This window comes from Crocuta crocuta, unplaced genomic scaffold (assembly GCF_008692635.1).
Source record: "Crocuta crocuta isolate KB4526 unplaced genomic scaffold, BGI_CrCroc_1.0 scaffold549, whole genome shotgun sequence".
Lineage (NCBI taxonomy): Eukaryota > Metazoa > Chordata > Mammalia > Carnivora > Hyaenidae > Crocuta > Crocuta crocuta.
Window position 1 is genome coordinate 2,324,231 of NW_027529169.1, and position 19,959 is coordinate 2,344,189.

General features: G+C 41.2%; 1 long non-coding RNA gene across 4 annotated transcripts in view; it reads left to right on the forward strand.

Moving 5' to 3' along the window:
• LOC144226232 (uncharacterized) overlaps window positions 1-19,959 on the forward strand; it is a 42,372-nt gene that overhangs the window by 21,260 nt on the left and 1,153 nt on the right. For 2 of the 4 annotated variants that reach the window (XR_013333559.1, XR_013333562.1), the window contains 3 exons: window positions 4,848-4,960; window positions 12,864-12,914; window positions 13,683-15,673. This is a non-coding gene — a long non-coding RNA (uncharacterized LOC144226232). Of the gene's footprint in view, window positions 1-4,847; window positions 4,961-12,863; window positions 12,915-13,682; window positions 15,674-19,959 lie in introns of those variants that run through there. The other 2 variants (XR_013333560.1, XR_013333561.1) reach the window with 2 other exon arrangements.

Here is a 19,959-nt window from a genome sequence, read left to right on the forward strand (position 1 = left end):
AGCATCTTGCAGTAAGCTTTTTAGCAAGTAGCAGGTAAGCAGAATGGATTGACTGGAAGGTTGGCTTCTCTAGTCTCCGTTCACTTTTCCACAGTAATCTTGACTGCATTGCAACGGCCAAGTGCCCAGCAGTGGGAGGCATTAAGAGAAGCAGAGGTTCTAGTTATTCACAAATTTTCCAGTCAGCTCCTGGAATAATTGCGAGTCAACTGTAACAAATCTTGTTTCCATGTCGGGCACGAATAATGCTAGGCACCATCTCTGTTGTTTTTTTTTATTTCGTCTTTTGTCTCAAAACCATTCCAGACCATAAGATTCCTTTTCTATTGCTTTAAACATAAGCAAATAGGGGCTCCTGGATGGCTCAGTTTGTTGGGCATCTGACTTGAGCTCAGGATCTCGAGGTTAGTGGGTTCGAGCCCTGTGTCTGGCTCTGTGCAGATAGCTCAGAGCCTGGAGCCTCCTTCAGATTCTGTGTCTCCTTCTCTCTCTGCCCCTCCCCTGCTCATTCTCTGTCTCTCCCTCTCTCAAAAGATAAAATCAATATTAAAGATTTCTATAAAAAATAATCAAATAAAGAATAAATCTACCTTTTTCGGACCCAAACACCATTCATTTCATCTAGAGAAATAAAAATCTTAAAAGCAGTTCAGCAAATGAACAAATACAACATACTTTTTTCAAAATTTCAGCGTGACACCTAAGATAAGTATATTTATCTTCTTTCCTGACTATTTTTTATGTCTGAGAAATGAAAGAACTGGTTCTGATTCATTACTTGCAAATGCATTGGAGATTTACTGCTCTGTCAGGAAAAAATTATATAAAATAATGGGTATTTGCAATTGTACGCTTCTCTTACCTTCCGTGGAGGAAAGATCCTTTGTTCTCTGGGCCTGAGACAGGGCCTCTGGTTGTGCTGAATGAGGTGTGGGTGAGGAGTGGGGAGGAAAACGGCAGAAGCCAAGAACAGGCCAGCTTATGCTCTATTAGAAAAGAGAGGAGAGGGGAGTTCAAGGACATTCAAGGGCAGAGGTGGGGGAGGGTGGGGGAGTGGTGGAGAGAGAATATGAATGAATAAAATAAACATGAGGAGGGGTAGAGAATGAGTAGAGGTGAGAGCAGATTTTGGGTGTGCTATCTGGCAGGCTGGACTCCAGGAAGCCCGGTTTTAGGCTGGTTACACCACTGAACACAGGGGCTCATCATTCATGAGTGTGACAAGTGTCACGACGAAATATACAAACGCTTCATGACTTAAGTTTTTTCCTTTTGTAGTTTCTGTAGTGTGTTCTTGCATTATCTTTCATTCTCTTGAGCGTAACCTAAACAACAGTGACAGTGTATGTTTTTATAACATACAGTTCTATTGAGGATGAAATTTAATTTTTATAGTCGAATTGGAGTGGTTCCTCTCAGGAACTCTTAAGTATAATTTTCCCTTTAACATATTTTATGTATTTATACATTTTTATAAGTTGAAAAAGCTTTCTCAAGAAAATCAACGAAGTCATGGTCTATACCCTGAGAATGTTATTACACATTAACATTAATATGACTGATACTATAAAATGCAAACGCCTTTTTAAATTTTTTAAAATAAAAATCAGGTTTTATTTTTGCACTGATTCTAATTTTAACAACCTGTATCTTAGTCTTAAATCCTTCTTGTCATTATTTTTGTTTTATTCATTAGAAATTTCTGATCTTGTTGGTGTCTCACTTTTCCTTCCTTTTCTGTAGTTTTTCTATACAATGAAATAATTTTCCTCTAGTGCATAGCACAGGGCTTTGCATATAGTAGGTGCTCATATGTTAAATAAATGTAGACTAGCAGAGTTTCCCAGTTAGTTTTAGGGGGCAGTGAGTATGATGGCTTCTTCTTTTTCTTTTTCTTTTTTAATGTTTTATTTATTTCCAGGAGAGAGAGAGAGACAGCGTGAGCAGGGGAGGGTCAGAGAGAGAGGGAGTCACAGACTGAAACAGGCTCCAGGCTCTGAGCTGGCAGTCAGCACAGAGCCCGACGCGGGGCTCGAACCCATGAACCGCGAGATCATGACCTAAGCGAAAGTCGGACGCTTAACCGACTAAGCCACCCAAGTGCCCCTCTTTTTCTTTTTTTAATGTTTATTCATTTTCGAGAGAGACAAAACACGAATGGGGGAGGGACAGAACCAGAGGGAGACACAGAATCCAAGCAGGATCTAGGGTCTGAGCTGTCAGCACAGAGCCTGATGTGGGGCTCAACCTTGGGAACAGTGAGATGATGACCTGAGCCAAGGTCAGATGCTTAACCAACTGAGCCACCCAGATGCCCCAGTATGATGGCCTCTTGATTGGCACTTGGTTGGCCTGAACTGGTCAATCAAACACTAATTTAGGTGTTGCAATTAAAGGATTTTGCAGCTGAAAGTCCCTAATCAGTCGCTTTAAATTAATCAGAAGGAAGATTATTCTGGGTGAGCCTGACCTAATCAGGCACACCCTTTCAAAGAGGACTTCCCAGGGCTCAGAGACTCCACCAGCTTCTTGGTCTACATTTGCTCTTCCTCTCCAGTGGATCTTAGGGTTGCAGTCTGCTTATAACTTTCTATTCTTGGCAGCCTGTGGACTATAAGCTTTAGTTTATGCCTCAGGGGCTCTAGACTGCTTGCACTCTTTCTCCTTGATGGCCTGTGGATAAGACATTCAGTCTGTGCCTGTGGGTAACAGCTTGCTCATTTCTTCCCTTTCTGAATGTCGGCCCTATAGACTGCAGACTTGTTTAACCAGCCCTCACAAATAAAGTACTAAGTCCTTGTAACACACACACACACACACACACACACACACACACACACACACATGCCTCCTACTATTCTTCTTCCATGGTTGAACTCTGACTGGTTCAGTGGGTATCTGTTTCCTTCACTTTTATCACTGATGAGTCTCATTAAGTTTACTTCCCAGTAAATCGTGGCCACAAGGTTCTTGTAATCCTCAAGGTCTAAAATGGACCCCAGCCAAAATGTAAGCGGCTATGTTAAAGGCATTTGCAGGTCTGTACTCTGGTTTTGGGAATCCAGTGCCTGGAATTCCTCTAATCTGATGGCACCCTGGGGAGGAAGCCGGACCACGGTGGGGCTGGGATGGAAGAGAGGAAAAAGTTGGCTATCATCCAGACTTGTGCCAAAAGCAAGAGAGGGTCTGAGGTCCAGAGTTGGTGTAGTCCAATTCACCAGAGCTGGAGGGAGAAAAGGTCGAGAGCCAGGCCACAAAGCACATTTTCTTGGAAAGTCCTCTTGCGTGTGTCTCTGGGAAAAAAACGGAGGCAAACTGGCCCTGGTACTGAAGGAAGTGGCTGCCATGCGGCGATGATGACCGGCAGATGGTCTTGGATTTAGGGGCTCAGAGTCCTGTTTGCCTTTTGGAAGCACAACCGAAAGAAACGTGTCCTAGTTCTGACGGATGGACTGAGACAACAGGAAAGTCTCTTCAAACACGTCTTATTTTACTCAGCCCTAATCCTACAGCGTTTGTTTTGTGTAAGCAAAGTAAATAGAGAACTAAGAGAATAGAAAATTACCTAGACTTCTTTTGGGGACCTATTTAGTTTGGCTCGTGGTAAAGAATAATTCTGAGGAACATTATGCAGAGAGACTTAAGGGAGATTAAGGCGATTATGAAAATGTTCTTTCTTGGATATAGCAGAGGTTTGTAACGCTTTTAAATCACTGTCAAGAAACAAAAGGATGTGTTACTAAGGAGTGTTGTAGGAAATGCATAGAACAGGATATTTTAATATGAATCTCTGTTTTTTACCTCCCGAAATACCAAATGACGGAACAATTGTGTTACGCGCCCCCAAATTACAGTTTACCATAAAAGGGTCACATGCTCCATTACCTTACAGGGGAATTTTATTTGAATTATAACGCATCTCTAAAAGCAGTGAATGATTGGTAAGGGGTGTAGTCTTTTGTAACACAAAGGGTTGCTGACTAGAATTACAGTGGCCATTAACGGGAGCTTAAGTGAAATAATTTTGTTGCAACAGTCATATCCTAAGGGCAAATGGGTCATAGGGAGTGATTAAATTGAAAACACGAACCCAGTAATAATCACTATATATGTATCCCCCGTGGATGACCTCACTCTTTTTTTTTTGCTCAGAACTTTAGCTTTTTCAGACATTTACTGTAGTAGCAAGATATACTGATAACAATAACAGCATGATTGAATACACTATTAGATTTTTCACTCTAAAAGTATTCTTGGCAGAAGAGACAACATATTGACATTCCTTTCTAAATTGAAATATTATACAGAGGGCAAAAGGATTAGATAGATGTTGCAAATAATTTGATGGCAAGAAAAATATCATAGATCAGCAACAATGAGGTTCTGTGGTAAAAACACAAGCACCATCATGAGAAAAACAATGCTCTGCCAACTTATGGGGCATATATTTGAATCAGAACAGCTCTTCACACAGAAAATAATGGAAACATTATGAATGTTTACTTAAAGTAGTTATTCTGACCCAATAATCCCGCACGATTGGCAAAAATGGGAATTTATGTTTTAGCTCATAAGAAGGAGGTTTTACTTCAGGAAATTATGTATGTCTTCAGAGCAGTATGACTCTCCGAAGGCTGCTTATTTCTAATTTATTTTTGGAGTTCCTTTCGCCTGAACCACGATGGCACTCTGAATATTTAATATGGGGATTTATATCGACATTAACTCCTCTGGGTACCCTCCTTGCAGCTGGTGGGGGAGGAACAACCCCCAACAGACTCTGGTTGGCTGATTTGGGTGGGTTTCACGTGTGTTAACTGTGCACTATGACCTCATGTGCTTTTTAGGGTCAACAAATGTGTGGAAGGCAGATGGAGAACAGGAGCTGAACATGGATGAGGAGAGAGCAGCTGATTTGGAAGTGACCATTCAAGATGCACCGAGAAACACAACGTACGAGGTGTGTCAGAATTAAGCCACAGTGATGGAAGAGAAAGGGAAGGCAGCCTTGTCAGGGGGAGATGGTGGCATCAAGTCCGGAGATGTCCAGTAGGCCAAGAAAGAAGCTGTGGTGATCACATTTGCAACCATGTGTGATTAGGTGTGCTTTACATGTGCATTTACTACAGGAAGCCTTGGTCTTTTACTTTGAATGATTTCACCGTCCCAAATAGGTAAATACTCCCCGTTACTTGAAAGATGCGTGACTTTTTTTAATGTTTAATTTTGAGAAAGAGAGAGAGAGCGAGAAGGAGGAGCAGAGAGAGAAGGGGAGAGAGGATTCAAAGCAGGCGTCTGCACTAACAACAGGGAGCCCGATGTGGGGCTCCAACTCAGCAGCCCTGAGAGTGTGACCTAAACTTAAGTCAGATGCTTTAACCGACTGAGCCACACAGGTGCCCCAAAAGATGCCTGATGCTTTAATACAAACTTTGTTGGCCTAAGGAAGAAGAATCTGGAGTAAGAGAAGAGGGCAAGAAGTGGTGGTAGGGTACCTATGGGGAGGCCATCTGGGGTGGCAGGGGGCAGTGTGCTGGCTTCAGCTGCTTCCTTCACGCTTGTGCTTGAAGTTGTTTCCAATTGACCCTGTGCAGGGTTTTCTGACATAGTCCCCACCAGCCTTGCTGCGCTCACCGAGGGCATTCACATTCGGCTCTTTGGGAAAAGAAGCACCCTTTTTCATCCTACACTGATCTTACAGCAGGACAAAGACATTTGTAGTTTTCTCCTCCCTCCCTCCCCTCCCACCCAATTCTCTCCACATAAGAGAAGGGATGAGTTTAACTCAAACTGTTGGACTGACTGACTGACTGATGGTTTAGCTTCTCCTGCCTGCACACAGCCTATAGCCACTTCCAAATGTCTGTTCTAAGTTCTCCTCTCCCCTCTCTTCCTCAGGGAATCTCCTCTTCTTTCCTTGGTTGAATTCTGTGGTATGCTCCCAGACCTTATTCTTCAGAACTTGTTTCTCTCTCTTGAACTTCAGAGCTGAATTTCCAGCTGTTGGTTGTATGTCCTAAAAGTTAAAAAAAATTTTAAAAAATTAAAAAAAATTTTTTTAATGCTTTTTAAAAATTTATTTCTGAGAGAGAGAGAGAGAGGCAGCATGAGCAGGGGAGGGTCAGAGAGAGAGGGAGTCACAGAATTTGAAACAGGCTTCAGGCTCTGAGCTGGCTGTCCACACAGAGCCTGACACGGGACTCAAACCCAGGAACTGTGAGATCATGACCTGAGCTGAAGTCAGACGCTTAACTGACTGAGCCACCCAGGTGCCCCTAAAATTTTTTTTTAAATGTTTATTTATTTTAGAGAGAGAGAGAAACAGAGATTGAGCAGGGGAGGGACAGAGAGAAAGATGGAGACACAGAATCTGAAGCAGGCTCCAGTCTCTGAGAAGTCAGCACGGAGCCTGACACAGGGCTCGAACCCACGAACCATGAGATCATGACCTGAGCCTAAGTCATGCACTTAACCAACTGAGCCACCCAGCTGCCCATTTAACATTTTTTTTTTAACTCAACATGTCTACATGGAATTCATTTCCTTCCCTAGGTCTGATTTTCCTGTTCCTTCATGCTGTACCTTAAACTTCATGATCCTACCTTCCTCTTTATTCAGGCAACCTAGACATTTGGTTCTTATCTCCCTTAATTTCTGCATCCAGTGAATCACGAAACCACATTCATTTTGCCCCTTCAAGACTTCTGGACTCATTCCTTTTTTGCCATTCCCATGAATGCTGCCCTAGTTCACAACTTCGTTATTGCTACATTGTCATTTGAATTATTTCCTAGAGCTCTTATGGTCATGTCATTCTCCACCTGAACCGCTTAGCAGAGGTGCATTAGGATAGAACTTGTCTCTGCCCCTCCCCGGGCTCTCTGAAAGGTCTGAAAGAGCCCAGTCTCTAAGGCTGAGTCATGCTTTGCGTTTGAAGGTACTCTGCAAAATGTACAACGGAAAAATTCTTTTAAAAATCCAATATATTCCAGAGGTGGAGGTGCTTCTGATTTGATTCAGCCATGACCTAATTGTCTTGGTGAGAGCTATTAATACACTGGAAGGAATTCCTTCAGGTCCTCTTCTTCCCATAATGAATTTTTTAAGGCAACATTCAAAATCAAGGTCAGCTCACAAAGGCATCATTTGCCATGGCACCAATAGAGGTTTGAAGCCAATCTGATTTCTGAGGTCTGAAAAGGGTTTTTATGTAAAAACTAGCTATAGTTAATCTCATTTAAAAAGTCACAAGACATAATATAACGAAGTCTAATGACATTTATTTTTCCCATGGAAGTACCCATAGATGTCTGGAGTGGTCATCGTAAGGCATGGGACCATTGGAGAGCTATCTTCTCCTGCCTCTATAAGATATATAATATTTTTGCTAATTTTCTCACTGTCTCCTTGGTCCCCTTTGCTTTACTGACATTTTCTCTTTTACTGGGCTCTTCAGCTCAGACTAGCTTTCAAAACACATTTGTTTCAGTGAATTAAAATATTGAATTGCATCGACTAGGGCCTTTGAGTTAAGTGTATGTAATTGTGTTTTAATTTTAAGGACATGGTACGCATATACATAATATATTTGAGCAACTTAGCCAGGGACCTAACCTTCAAACTGGCAGGTATTTAAAAAATACCTGCCTAGTAGATAGTAGACAAGTTTTGTTTTTTGTTGTTGTTTTATAAAAGGGGTTTTGGTTTTGATAAAGGGCTTATCTTTCTTTAATAATTGGAAGCAGAAATGTAAAAGTAGTAAGGGAATAGTTTTTATTTTTTAACATTTATTTATTATTGAGAAACAGAAAGAGACAGAGCATGAGCAGGGGAGGGACAGAGAGAAGGAGAGACACAGAATCTGAAGCAGGCTCCAGGCTCTGAGCTGTCAGCACAGAGCCCCATGCGGGGCTTGAACCCACAAACTGCGGCATCATGACCTGAGCTGAAGTCGGATGCTTAACCACTGAGCCACCCAGGTGCCCCTGGAAACAGTTTTCAAAAAACAAGAAGTCATTGGAGTCTGAACAGAGAGAGGCAAATTCCCTGTTTGTGGGATTTGGTTTCAGGTGTGTGAGGCATAGAAACAGGAATGTTTCTGGTTTCCTCAAGCCCTTGAGACTCCTTATGTAGAATGGGATTCAAGAAGGGGAAGGCCAGGCCACCGTCTCTGCCTTAATTATGCTTTCAGGGGCACCTGGGTGGCTCAGTTGGTTAAGCGTCCGACTTCGGCTCAGGTCATGATCTCACAGTTCGTGGGTTCGAGCCCTGTGTCAGGCTCTGTGCTGACAGGTAGCTCAGAGCCTGGAGCCTGTTTCAGATTCTGTATCTCCATCTCTCTCTGACCCTCCCCTGCTCACACTGTCTCTCTCTCTCTCTCTTTTTCTCAGAAATAAATAAAACATTAAAAAAAAAATTAAAAGAAAATTACACTTGTAAAACTGTATTTGTTCAATCCAAAGCATGATGAATGTTGATACTTGAAGTCTCAGGAGACCACACATCTTATAAAGCAGAATTACAGATTTATCCTACTTCGAACACGTCCCACATCGAAATCTGGCTTTATAAACCAAGAAAGTTAAGAGTTCTTAATTTGCTTTTCAAAAATACTCACCAAAATATTATTTTATTTTCTTTATTTTTTTTAAGATTACTTATTTATTTTTTAAGAGAGACTGTGTGAGCAGGGGGAGGAGCAGAGAGAGAGAGATTCCCTAGCAGGTTCTGCACTGACATCACGGAGCCTGGAGCCTGGGCTCAGGGCTCAAACTCACAAGCCATGAGATCATGACCTGAGCCGAAATCAAGAGTCGGCTGCTTAACTGACTGAGTCACCCAGGCTCCCCGCTTCCCCAGTTATTGTTTTAAACACAAACTCTCCTGGCTTACTTCAAATGTGCTAGATTTACATAACTGCAATTACTCAGAACTACCAGAACTTTGCACAGAGTGAGGAAAATATCTAGTAGCACGTATGAACTTGGTGTGAACTTGCTTCCGTGTGATAAGGGCCTGAATGAAGGGTATGTACAGAAGATCCTTCAGTCCCCATTTGGCCTTCAGTTTAAACCAAGTGCTAGACACGTGCAGTTTCTATAGAGGCACTATTTCTGTGGTCACGATAGAACCAAACATCAGCGTTAGGATTCTGTCAGCTAGATTTCTCATTCTTTCTGACACACAAGAAGGAAATATTATACTTTTGATTTTGAACTCTTCTCTAAATATTCTAGTAAGAAGGGATAAAAACAAACAATTTCTTTCTTTTGTCCACTCTCTGGTAAGATTCGCTAAAGGAAATAGAGTGGAAAGAATTAAAAAAATTAAAAATTAAAAAAAATTTAGGGACCTATAGCCACTCCAGGTTTATTGAGATATAATTGATGTATAACTTTGTATAAGTTGCAGGTGCACAATGAATTGATTTGATACATTTACATATTGCAAAGTGATTACTGCCGTAACAGTAGCTATCACCTTTATTGGGCACATAATTTGTGTGTGTGTGCGTGTGTGTGTGTGCACACGCACATGTGCATGTGTGGTGAGAACACTTAATTTTTACTCTCTTAGTGACTTTCAAGTATACAATACAGTATTAACTATAATTACAATGTTGGACATTGGATCCCCAGAGCTTATTCATCTGATAACTGGGAGTTTGTATTCTTTGACCAATATCTCCCCATTTCTCCCAGCACCATTCTAGTCTGTTTCCATGAGTTTGGTTTTTTTAGATTCCACCTATATGTGAGCACTTAGCATATTTTCAAGTTCCAACCATGTTGCAAATGGCAGAATTTCCTTCTTTTTCTATGGCTGAATAATATTTCGTTGTGTGTATAGTAGTAGTAGTAATAATATTCATACTGAGTAGTATGAATAGTCCCATATTTATGAATGAGACAATAGAGGCACAGAGAAATTAAGTAACATGTTGAAGGATACACAGCAAGTTAAGTTCACATCTCTGGATGTGAACCATGACAATTTGCTGTGGAATCTGTGCGTGTGTGTGTGTGTGTGTGTTTGTGTGTGTGTGTTTATTTCAAGTATAATTAACATAGAATGTTGTATTAACTTCAGGTGCAGAACAGATTCATTCAACTGTTCTATACATTACTCAGTACTCAACCATGATACATGTGGTCACCATCTGTCACCATACACTCTTATAATATGATTGGCTATATCCTTATGCTATACTTTTAATCTCTGTGACTTATTTATTTTATAACTGGAAGCCTGTACCTCTTAGTCCCCTTTTGGAATCTGTGTTCCTAAGCACTACACTAAGCAGTGAAAGTTTAGCCACTGCTCAGGCCCCCAATCCTTTTCCAGTTCTCAAAGACCATTTTCTGTCAACAGTCTGGGTTACAAACTTCAGACCTCCCCATATGCAAACGTATATACTACTAACAAATCAGACCATGTTATATGATTTAAGGGTTTTTTTGGCGGCCACGTTTTTCTCATCTTCAAGAATGCTTTCTTGTTCCTGATTGTTCCTTTGTCTTCATAATCTGCTGAGAATGCTAATATCTCTGAGTGTACTACTTATACTTTTGTTAGTAATAAACAATAAACTTCTTTCATTCCCCAAGTCATGTTTCTCTTCTGTGCTACCAGTGTTTTTCGGAGGTGTATTGAGCATTGGTATTTAATACATGATGAGCTGGATTCATTAGTATAGACAGCAAGCCAGATTTCCTCTGGGATTGCATACATGTTTCTATTCCACTTGTCTTTTCAATGAGTAGTTTTAGATTCAGATATAAACTATATTAGCTTCTGGTTTTATGATTAGGTTATGCTTTTGTCATCTCATCCCTTCTTTCTGCTTTCCTCAGGTTTATTTATTTATTAAAAAATTTTTTTAATGTTTTATTTATTTTTGAGAGAGAGATAGAAACAGCGTGAGCAGGGGAGGGTCAGCGAGAGAGGGAGACACAGAATCTGAAACAGGCTCCAGGCTCTGAGCTAGCTGTCAGCACAGAGCCCAACACCGGGCTCGAACCCACAAACCATGAGATCATGACCTGAGCCAAAGTCGGACGCTTAACCAACTGAGCCACCCAGGTGCCCATCCTCAGGTTTATTTTGTCCTTTTATTCTAGCTGTGGCGTTAACCACTTACTCTGGCATCCAGGCAAAGCATAGGCAAAGTTGCTTGGCTTTTTCCTGGTGCATCTGTTTTTCTTAAAGATTGTAAAGAAAAATATTTACATCATTGAGATTTAGCAGGGGATAGGATGAAGTAGACTTCAGAATTTAGAAACATGTTAATGATAGAGGATAGAGAGGTGAGTGGGGAAGGGCTGCTTTGGGCTCTATCCATCTCCAGAAGTGCTTGGTCTTGCTCCTCACTTCTGATTTGGTGGACTTTTTTGACTCAGGTGTCATGGAGCATTTGAAGCCCGAACATTTGACTTCCAGGCCAGAAAGGTCTGACCTTGCCAAGGACCAGCCTGAGTGGTGTGTCTGAAGTGGGATGTGTAGGGGCTGTTTTCTCCAGCTTCTTGGGGACCGTGGAAGATCCCACAGCATCATCCAGTACAAGAGGGTCCATCGTCTCTTCATTGCTAAGCTTGCTTCTACTAAAAAGCATTCCTTGCTTTCCGTTATCTAGACTCTCTCCAGAATCTTACCCCTGCTTAGCCAAACCTCATTTGCTTGCGAGATAAATATGGGTGCTCTTTTCCTCTATTGTTATTTGGCCCATTTCAGAGCTCCATTTACTGAGAATTGGCCTCAAGATTTGGCGGGGAGGAAAGTGTCAGAAGCAACACGTATATAGGGAACATCTGTTCTCACAGAACAAGTTCATATGTAAAAGTTCATCTCTGTAGGTTGTCAGACGTGTCCTCCAAAGTAACCTCACCCCAGGGAGTGAAGCAGAGTGACCATATGACGTGCCACCCCCTTCGAGTGGAGCCCAAAGAAGTCAATATGATATCTGCGTGTATTTTGGCATAAAAATCATATTTATTTTCTCTAATCTTTGCATAAAATATTTAATGAAGGTGTGTCACATGGTTTCTTGTCTCCCTCAGGGCGAGTACCCTGGTTTGAGAGGGAGAGAAAAATCCAAGCTCTTTATATGATAAATATTATTTTCATTTGACCTTTGAACAGACAAGTAAAGATCTCAAAGGATTAATTGAGGTGGGTCTTAAAGAGACTAGACATATTTAGGAGGGAAGGAAGCGAACACTTACTGAGTGCCTACCCCATGCCAGGGGCTATGCTAGTGGTTCACAGTGGTTCACAAGGTGTTTCTGTCTTTACGAACATCAACAAGGTTGTGGATTGATGGTGTACATGGCGTCCTTCTTCACGTTTTGCCCTGCAACTCTGCAGCACCCTTCCACCAATTCTGTTCTTGGCCACGTGACTTGTTTTGGCCAGTTGGAGGTGAGCAGATGTGATGCAGCCAGGGGCTTAAAAAAATCTTGTGCGACTGGCTTTGTTCTCTCCTAACACCTTTGCCGTGTCACAAGAACCAGCCCAGGCTAGGTGGCTGAAGGATGGAGACACATGATACAGGGCAAAATTGCCCTCTTGTGCAGACTGAGACGTCTTAGATCAGCCAACTAGCAAGCCAAGCCTCAGCAGAGCCACGTCACACACATGAACAGGCCTGCCATACTGTAGGCACGTGCCCAGCCGAGCCTGAGTGAGCTCACTCTGAGCCAACTAAACGCCAACTAAACATTTATTTAAAAATAAAATAAATGTTTATTATTGTCTGCCATTGAGGTTTTATGGTCATTTGCTACACAGCATTATCGAGGCAATAGATAACTGATATTGCAAGGTTGTGTTACTAACCACGTTTTTTTTTTTTTTTTTTCCCCTAGATGAGGAAATGAGGCTCAGAAAGTTTAATGAATGTACCTAAGGTCACATAAGTAAGTGGTCGGGCAGGATTTGATCGAAGACCTCCTGAATTCCCTGAATTGCACTGAATGGGGCTGAGAGCCAGGAATCATGACATGATAAATTTATGATCTTTAAAATAACACGCTTAGGCTTCTCCTGCCCCCAATGCCGATCCTTTAAGAAGTGGTCAAATATGAAAAGAGATTATGACATGTAGGAAAAGTAGATTAGTTTTGAGGAAGGTAAAGCCATTAAAAATGTATTTCTTGCCTTTGCTAAATTTGTTTTTCCTTTTGCATATTTGAAGCTGAAATAGCTCCTCACCCAAGCACTCATCCCTTTTTATTTGCGTGATATATGCCATGAAGACTATGTAAAAGCATAAAAAGAACTCTTACCTTTCTTAGGCGAAGAAATAGAAGTATTATGTAGTTTTCTCTGTTAGTATAAACGATCAGATTAAGCCTAAGTAGGAGATTCAACGTAGCTCCATTTCCCCGACACAAAAAATAGTGCGTTTGACCACTTTTTGGTGTTTCAGTACATATTTTGTTAACAATCTTTTATTATATATAAAAAAAAAACCCATCTCTACTCCTTACAGAAGTTTTAAAATCATTTCACAGCTGAGTGGAACCCTAAACAGAGCTATCTTAGTGTAATGAAGCAGAACACGATTGCTTCTTAACAAGACTGGTATATGGTGACAAACAGCTCATAAAAATCCCATCTGCCACAAAATGCCTCTATTTTAGTTGCCTTAGAATCTAAATAGTATATTTCCTATTTCCTTTCAGAAACAACAGAGGAAATCTAAAGCCTTCACCACTGTGAAATTGTCCTCTGACAAGGAAAGCACTTGGTTTTAATGTCCTGATGTGGTTCATGCAGAGGACCATGCCTGTCTGGTGATGCTCTTCAGGCTCGTGGGGATTTTGACTGTCCGCTTTCAACCCCTGCCACATTAGAGGCTTCAAAGGGGTGACATAATAATGAATGCCATTTCCGATGTTTTAACATCAGAGAATGACCTGTGTGCCCGTCGGCTTTAGGCTTTGTTCAGTAAAAATAAGACGACTCTAGAGTTTGCCAAGACAAAGAAACAGGATCATTTGTACAGTCACAAATTTGATCTTATTTTGTCAGGGGAGGCACTGCCATCAACTTCCTTTTACCCTTTTAGATGACAATTACATATATGTTAGCTGCTTTACTTGGGCAGCCTTTTTTTCTAATTTTTATTTAGTTTTGAGAGAGAGAGAGAGAGAGAGAGAGTGAGGGAGAGGCAGAGAGAGAAGGAGACACAGAATCTGAAGCAGGCTCCAGGCTCGGAGCTGTCAGCACAGAACCCTATGTGGGGCTGGAACCCATGAACTGTGAGATCATGACCTGAGCTGAAGTCTGGCGCTTAATGGAGTGAGCCACTCAGGCGCCCCTGGGCAGCTTTTTTGAAGCGTTTTCCCATCCCCTACTAACCAACATATTTATCTCAGCAGGACAGTTTCAGCTTTTGAAACATTTAAGCTAAAACATCTTGATAAAACTATAAAATTAAGATTCCAGTGGTTTTGTCTAAAACTTGACCACTTACCTTTGTACAGAAAATAAGGGTACTAGAAATTTCAACAGCTTTCAAAATATCAAATATCTATAGGTAACCAAGTATGACTTTTAAAATGTAAATAGATTGCTTTGTGAAAGAAATAAACCAGCTCCTTCAGTTAAAATATATTTACTAACTTACAAAAAGACATTTGCTTTTAAAAGAAGCAGGGAGATTTTCTTGGAAATGAAAACTGATATTTAAACACATTTCACTTTCAAGTGGAATGTTAAGGAATTTTCTGATCTCAAGTTGCAGCTGACTTTCATGTTACTTGTGACTCAGCTCTTATCTTACTTCATTAATGTCAGGTGGAATTTTATTTAGAAACTTTTAAAAGTGTTTATTTTTGAGAAAGAGATAGAGACAGAGATAGCACATGTGAGTAGGGGAGGGGCAGAGAGAGAGGGAGACACAGAATTCAAAGCAGGTCTAGATTCTGAGCTGTCATGGCTCAAAATCACCAACCGCAAGATCATGACCTGAGCTGAAGTTGGATGCTTAACTGACTGAGCCACCCAGGCGCCCTAAAACTATTTTAAAGGAGATAGCACACTGAGTGATTACTATGGCATTCACTCTTGCATGAACTTACCCTTACAGAGAATCTCTGAGGTGGGTATTATTGCATCTCTGTAACACAGAGGGAGGTAGACAGGCTGAGAGAGGTTGAGGCCACCTGGCTGGTCCATGGTGGGACTGAGGTTTGATTCTAGTGCTCTTTCTACCATGTTGTATTGCCTTATCGAGTAGCAAGAGGGACAAATACAGTGGAAAGAGCACTGAGTTAGGAATCAGGAACCTTGGGTGCTTGCCTTAACTCTGCTAATTGCATGTAACTTGGAGCATGAGACTTCCAGTGGGTGAGGAAGTTGGAGCAATGCTGCTGAGGCTTCTTTAAGCCGATAATTCTGTGATCTATAAGGACATTCATAGAGGAAAGCATGCAGACTGAAGTGAAGGAGTTCAGTAATGTGTGCTATGTATATCAGTTAAGAGGCTCCTGCTCTTTATTTGCTTATGGTACTACTCTTATGCTTTTGAATCCCAACAGTGTGCTTACCCATTCTCCGACTGATGGACATTTAGGTTATTTCTGGGTTTTGGCTATTTTGAGTATAGGTGCTAAGTCCATTCTTGTGGAAATATTTTGTGGACGTGTGCACTCATTTCTGTTGAGTTTATAACTGGGTATGATATTTATTCATTCATTCAATAAATATTTATTGAGAAACTACTTCTATGCCAGGCACTGTTGTTAGCACTGGCAACAAAATTGTGAAAAAGCAAAAAAGATGTCTGTTGTCCATGAAGTTAGCCAACCAGCGGGAGGAGGCAGATGATAAAAAAGCTCAATGAAGGAAAAACATCAGAGGGATATGATGAAGAGTGGGTGTGCATGGTGAGGAGGGAGTGGAAGATCACTACTTAACGCAGGGTGGTCAAGGAAGGCTTCTTGGTAGTAACATTGAACTGAGACCCCCAAAAATGGCATACTGGCCCTTGGAAGAGCCCAGGAAAGTTTGACCGGGTGGAGGAGGTGGTACAAAACAATGTGCTAGAGTATAATCCACATTTATGAAACATCCAAAGACTGTCAGTCCCAAGAGGACTAGCCAGCATCTAGTCCCTACCCCTTTCATTTTGCAATGAGAAAACTAAGGCTGCATTCCCAGTCAATGGTGGGGCCAGGCATAGAAATGGGTACAGTATTTTGGGTACGACTCCATGGAACTTCCATTGTCGCCCACCCGCCACCACTGTGGCCCTTTCATGAGCACTTACTTTGTGCTAGGCATGATACGAAGCATGTTCTTCCATCGTTTTCACTTAAGACTTTGATTTGCAATGCCTTAGGATATAAGGGATCCTGCCTATTTTAATTATTAATCAACAAAGTCTTGGAGAAGTTTAATAATTTGTCACATAGTTTTCATAAGTGATAAAGTTTGAATTTGATGCCAGTTCTAGTCAACTCCAAAGTATGGGCCTTTTACTACAGGCTACAAGGTCTTGCTAATGTGTTTTTATGTATCTCTAAACTTAGAAAGCTGTATTACATATTTTATATTTTTATAGGTGGAAAAATACATCTGGAAATAACTTCAGTTTTATGGAGTAATCAGAGTATTGAATACAGTGACAACTGGTAAAAGAAGGGAATATAAAATGCAAGGAGTTATTAAATGGCTTTTTTTTTTTTACAATAGGTTTAGTTACTGAATAGTTAAAAGAAGCCAAGCTGTAAAATATGAACATATCGATTCTGTTCAGCATAGTACACATTTTGACATAGAATATTGAATTAGTCTTGCTACAATACATAGACTATAACTTCTAAAATAAATGCTATGCACACTGGGAAAGAGAAAGAGAAGTGAGTTCATGCCCATGGTATAAATATAGATGGGGAGGGCGCTCATTAGAAAGGAATGAGCCGGGGTAAAAGATGCTTATTTTTCCAAAAGCCACCATATGTCCATCAACATGTATCCAGCTATTCCACGTGATGTTTCTTGTTTTCTCTAAAAAAATAAGGAGAGAGATTTTGATCCATAGAGCTCAAATTCCCACTAAATATTTTCTCTTTTGCCTTAAGAATCTGGCTGTTTTTGGTAGTTGTTTGCAGGATTTAGCTGTAATAGTTTCTGTCTTGAAGAAAAGTATGAGCAGCTGCTAGGCTCTGTAATTTTTAATGATATAATGAAAATGGATACACAATGTGCTGTGTCTCTTGATGTGTTCCAACCCCAGACTTTATTCCAATTATCTAAAATGGAAAGGATCGGAGGCCAAGACTGTGAAAAAATGAGGCATAAGTAAATACCTATGCTAATCATACCAGTTCGTGTGGCAACAGCACTGGCTGCTGAGAAGCCCGTATTTCCATCCTTTGTCTCAGGGAATTTCTGTGATCTATCTTTCCAGATTTCCTTTCCAGTCATTTCCACCTCCCGATTTTTCCTTCCCTCCATTTTTGGTGTGTGAAGGCATATTGTTCTAATTCCCTTTATGATGAACATGGGAACATACAATATTAAAACCGTTCTTTTTAAGAAATGAGAGATATCCGGGGCGCCTGGGTGGCTTAGTCGGTTAAGCGTCCGACTTTCGCTTAGGTCATGAGCTCGCGGTTCGTGGGTTCGAGCCCCGCGTCGGGCTCTCTGCTGACTGCCAGCTCAGAGCCTGGAGCCTGTTTCAGAGTCTGTGACTCCCTCTCCCTCTGACCCTCCCCTGCTCACTCTGTCGCTCTCTCTCCTAGAAATAAATAAAACATTAAAAAAAAAAAAAGAAATGAGAGATATCCGATTTTCCTCCCAATTTCATTCTTCTGTCTGCTGGCTTCCATTCTAGTCTGGTTCTCTGTTTTGTCTGCTGTTTGATATGACAGGTATGTTTGGAAGTGCTAGCTTTTTTCAGATGCTGTCATTTTGTATCTTTATGGGTTTCTTTGGTAGTATAAAGATAAAGACAACCATAGTTCATTTTGTACAGCTTAAACTTAATGTGTTAGAGGTGAAAGAAGCATAAGATCATTACTCTTATGCTATAATTCTGCAGGAGGTACATGAATGAGGCAGAAAAATATTCAAGAAGGTAAAAATGAGGCTTATTTTTTAAGATTGTGGTTACGGCTTCCTTGCATCCTTATATGGCCAGAGTTTCCTTTATGTGGCAGTGGAGATATAAACTGACAGCAGGTGTTTTAGGATTTGAGGAGAAAGATGAAAAACAGATCACACTGAATTAATAAAATCAATTCTTGGCTTTGACAACTCTCCGGCAGGAAGGAAATAGCACCAAATGAATATAAACATTCACACACACACACACACACACACACACACGCACAAAGGAATAGAGTGCTGGTTAGACTCTCACTCCCAGCAGACTTAGGGACTTCCTGGTCTCTGGCTATGGCACATAGCACAAATTCTTGTTTCACTTGGGGTGAATTTAGGGTGAAGTCCCTACTAACTCGGAGGTAGATGGCAGTGAGCAGACTGCTAGAAGGCTGTTTCTAGAGGTTTGTTTGGACTTCATAACAAGGCAATGGTTATCTTGATAGAAAAAAAAAAATCTACCTGCCTGGAGATACTTCATAGCTTTAGGCTCTTTGAAGTGAATTAAACCAACAAGAGGTAGTAAGTCCTTTTTAGCTTCCATTCTTTATCTCTTGGTGTTCTGTATAAGGTGTGTGTGTGTGTGTGTGTGTGTGTGTGTGTGTTTAACTTCCCCTGTTATTTACAAGGGAATATGCCATACGCTTTTCTTTTTCTCATGCCACTCTTTTCCTTCCAGAGTGAAGAACAAATAAACAACAAGCTCAGACCTCACATATGGGTGGCTCTCATGAGAGTGTACGTCAAAGAAGGAGGTGTCCTTTCCCAAGAGGACCGCTAAGTAGTGGGTCCACTGTGTGCATAGACATAAAACATAAGATAGTAGCCGCATTAGTAAACACAAAACACAGATAGTGTGCTATTTAAGAAAAGCCCTAGGGGAGCAGCTGGTTTTACATGATATTTAGCTTTAGTTGGGCAAAATGCTGAAGCTGGGGGAAATGTTTAGTTTTCCTTTTCTTTCCACGTATGAAGATGTGATCTAGCGCACACGATACTGTTTACGACAGGCAGTGTCTATAAGGCGGTGCTATGGAGATGTGTAACAGTCAAGGTTATTTGGACGCAAGCAACAGAAACTGAATCTGGATAAAAAGAGGATTTGTTGGAAGGATATGGAGGAGCAGGAATATTGGCAAATTAGGATCAGAGCGGGAAAAGGGCCGAGGGCCCTCAAGGAATTCACAGAGCAGGAACTCCACTTTGGGATCATCAGGTTGTAGCTGCTAGAATAAATGGGGGTTCCAGGGTCAAGCTCCAGGGAGGGGTGTCTAATTGGGTCAGTATGATATTCCCTCCCACAGTCCCCCCACGGTTAGTGTCAGCTGGGTCCCTTAATGAATGATCTTGTCACACTGTACCCAGTGGAGAAGAGGGAATTCCCTAAAAGAACACCAGGGCACTAAGATGAAAGAAAGGAGGAATTCATGCTCATCTGCTCAGAGATATAATTGTTTACTGCACCATGTAACGTGCTAGTGATTTATGCCATATTTCCTGTGGCTTTTAGTTCTCAATCTACGTAGTTTGCCAGGAGAAGGGGAGGATGTAGGAGGAGAATGAGAAAGGACTCTTACCATGTGTGTTATATAACCTGATGTGGTATAAGTAGCACATGGGTACTGGGCATAAATGGTTGAACTCTTGAACCTCTGGTCTGTTGCAGTCAGCAAAGACGTTGACCTTTAATCCATAAGTATCATGGCATTGACTTTTTGCCTAATGGAGAAATCTACCTTGGTTGGCATCCAAGTTCTAAGATTTTCTTCTTACCAAATAGAGAAGATAATCTCCCTCCTTGTCAAGGATCGGGACTGAACACAAAAGTAATTAAACAGGAGGACACCC